The sequence below is a fragment of the Crocodylus siamensis genome, chromosome 2 (assembly GCF_052110815.1).
Source record: "Crocodylus siamensis isolate JL-2025a chromosome 2, ASM5211081v1, whole genome shotgun sequence".
NCBI classification, from domain to species: Eukaryota; Metazoa; Chordata; order Crocodylia; family Crocodylidae; genus Crocodylus; species Crocodylus siamensis.
In genome coordinates this window covers 160,987,924-160,991,560 of record NC_143396.1, presented here as the reverse complement: position 1 = coordinate 160,991,560, position 3,637 = coordinate 160,987,924, and the positions used below count along the sequence as shown (strand labels likewise).

General features: G+C 44.5%; 1 protein-coding gene across 3 annotated transcripts in view; it reads right to left on the bottom strand.

The window, feature by feature from the left end:
• ADAMTS3 (ADAM metallopeptidase with thrombospondin type 1 motif 3) overlaps nt 1-3,637 on the bottom strand; it is a 275,381-nt gene that overhangs the window by 90,805 nt on the left and 180,939 nt on the right. The window lies entirely within an intron of this gene.

The following is a 3,637-nucleotide window of genomic DNA, read 5'->3' as shown; positions in this document are numbered from 1 at the left end:
AGAGAAACAGAGAGAAATAAATGGCAGAGGAGAAAGGGGGGAGGGGTTAGTTCTAGGGCAGGGAGCCAAAAAATCAGTAAACCCATTAAGACAAAAGGAGTCACCAGAGCTAATCAAGGTAACATAGCATAAGTTTTCATGAGCTCACCAAAATGCTCACCTCAAGGATCTGGAGCAGGGATTCCTACAATTAAAATAAAACCCCAAAACTCAACCCACTCAAATCAACAAAGCCAGATATAGACACTGCTCTGACCTGCTACAATACCAACCCCGGAACAAGGACAGAAATGTCCCTCTGGTTGTCACCTACAGCACCTGGCTTGAACACTTTAAAGACATCATTAGTCACCTCCAACCCCTCTTGAAAAAGGGTGACCATCTCAAAGTAAACAAACCAGTCCTGGCATATAGGTAGGCCCCCAACCTCAAATGGTATCTCTCAATCAAGCGACATGCTACCTAACTTCCAGTCTCACTAAGGCACTTGGCCTTGAAACAAATCCAAATGTCTTCTGTGTCCCAACAGCAATATAGACAACATCATCACTAGACTGAATAATGCAGACTATAACATCCAAGGTTCATTCACTTGCAACTCCACCCATGTCATGTACACCATCACCTGCCTACAGTGACCTTTTGTTATCTACATTGGGCAGACAGGGTGATCCCTAAATAACAGAATGAACGAGCACCACTCTGAAATAGTTGTTAAAGACATGCTAGTCATGGCAGAAAACTTCTCTCTCCCTGGACACTCCATTGCTGACCTAGGGGCGGCTGTTCTCAAACAGCAAACTTTTAAAAACTTATTTGAACAGGAAACTGCAAAACAAGAAATCATACACTGACTACATTATGTAAAGCACAGTTTAAACAAGGACTGTGGGTTCTTACCACATTTCCAGTCCACAAACCTGGATTGGCTTTTGTGACTCCTTTGTTCATATTAGTTTACTGTCTGTTGGCTGGTCTCTGCCCCCCTCTCCTTCCCCCCCCCACCCCCTTTCCCCACATCTAATCTTTTGTATTCTAATTTCTCTTTCTTTATACTCAGATTTTCAGAAGTGGCTGCACCCAGCAACTACTATATGGAACAATATAATCTGCAAGCTGCTGAGCACTTCTGAAAAAAGTAGCTATTTGTATGGATGCTTAAAGAGAAGATATAGGCCAGGGTTGCAAACATACGTAAGTGCCTAGATTCCATCCAACTGAATGAGAACACCTTTGAAAATACAGTTCAGAACTCCTGAGAAGATCTAATCCATAATACATATTTGAATTGTAGTACATTGATTTGGTATAACAGAAATCAGTACATGCATGAAAATAAACCTGTGAAACCTACTGACATTTTCCCTCTAAAACAGTGCTTCCCAGACTTTTCCTCAGCATGACCCCATTTATGGCCCCATTTCTTCAGCATGACCTTGTTTCCTCAGAATGGCCCCTCAATCCCAATTTACAGTCCCCTACCCCTGCAACCCTATCCACTGATGCTGTGACCCCATTTCGTATCACAACCCACAGTTTGGGAACCACTGTTTTAAAGACCCTCAAGTTTTAAAGAAAGCCAGGGAAGAAGAGAATAATCAGATGGGTCTGACATGAATCCATTTAACCTAAAAGTGTCTCAGACAAGCTTTCCCACTAACTTTGGAGAGAGCAGAATTGTGAATATTTTCACATTTTTGTGGTGGCAGTGGTGTCTACTTAGAAGCAAGGAGAATTTGCAAAAACATCCCCCATTTGCCATATGGAATGCATTATGACTATACATTCTGTTTTCTCAGTACATTACTTTATTTCACGGACTTCATGGTCCTAAATTTCATAGACGCTTTAAAACAAAAACTTCTTAGAGTTAAACTTTCCCTGTGTATCTTCTTAAAAATATGCATAATATGGTCCATTACTCTAGGGAGGACATAATTCATTTCCAATAGCACCTCTATCTCTATTGTTGGCTGCTTATTTGGCCGTTCTACTTTACTTACAAACCTTAAAGCGTTGACAGTGTTAAGGTATCTGTCATAATTCCCAAACTCCTCTCCCTAATACAGGCTGTTTCCTTTTGAAGACTTGGATCTAAAAGCCAATTCTTTGCTGATCTCTCTTTTCCTTGATGGAATGTGTGTACATCTTTGTTGTTGTTCTTCTGTTATTTGACTGCTGCCGAAAAAGGTTCCCTTCTCATTCCCTTTTAAATCAAAAGTTTAGTTTGAGTCAAAGTAAGGGATATTAAACATATTGTATATATATTATTGTATTCCACTATACTGAAGGGACATAAAAGTGTAGACTACGTTCTTCTAGAACCAAAGAATTCCCCAGTGGGGATCTCCACAGGATATTTCATAATAAAGAGAAGATCTTTAGATGAGATTTCCCTAATGTTTAAACAATATACTCCTTTTCAAAAATAGCACATACCAGTAAATGTACTTCAGTTATGCATATACATTATATCCAGTGTTCTTGTATTGCAAGAGACAGAGCAGCTGCCAAAGCAGAAGGAAGCAAATGTGGAAAGGGAGTTCTGTTCTTTTTTCCCCTCCTAACACAGACACAGGCAGAAGGCCCATTCTAGGGTACAATGCACAACTGCAGTACCTGTGCTTTTTAAAAGCCTAATGCAATGCTCAAGGAAGTCAATGGAAACACCAATACTGAGTTCAATGGACTCTGAACTGTATACCCATAAGTCAGGTGTTTTAGAAGTGATCTCTCAGGGCGTGTCCACACAAGCGTGCATGTGCCTTTGAGGCGGGGCAAGAGGCACATGCAGGAATGAAAATGTGTTCCCCGCACTGCAAGTTTGCAGCACGGGGATAAAATTAGACCCCTGGATATCCAGGTGTCTAAAAAAACTGTGCTGGCAAACAGCAGGGCAAGGCACAGTCTTGAGACCATACCCGGAGGCAACCCGAGAAGAGGTCCTCCAGAGAGACACTCTGGAATTGGGCCAGAGGTCTCTATGGTTCCCGCTTGCTCCGCACTGGAGCATGCCCACTGAGCGTGCCCAGAATAAAAGTGGGGCAAGACTGAGAGCCTGTTTGAGGGTTGGGTTGGAGTAAAAACTGCAGAGAACTTCTAGAGAGGATGCTGAAGCCATGGAAGATCAAGGTAAGAAGGAGAGGGTGGGAATGGGAATGGGAATTTTCTTTCTAAAAGGGAAACCCATGTTTCCCCGTTTGCAAAGGGCTCTTTGCAGGCAGCCAGTGCAGCCTGCAAGAGCCACTTGCAAACACCCAGCCCATGGCTTGTGTGGCCTAGGTAGGGGTGGAAGGCGTGAGAGTGGGGGGCTTCTGGGTGGGTGTTGGGGTACACGGTGGGTCTGGCAGTGTCGGCGGTGGCACCTGCCACTGCTTCTATCCCTGCTTCATGTGGCTGGAGGTGCTGATCTGGCCCAATGCCACCTGCCCACCCTGGCAAGAGCTAGCTGGGTCCTCCCTGACCCAGACGGGTGGGCCAGCAGGTGGGAGGTGATGGCATCCCACACTCTGGCTCCTAATTGTCTCTGCTGGAGGGGTGCTCCTCACGTGCAACACTGTGCCTGGCTGGCCGACTGCTGCAGCTGCTGCCAAGTGTGCTGTGATACCCAGCAGGTCTCCTCCATCCATTGGGGCTC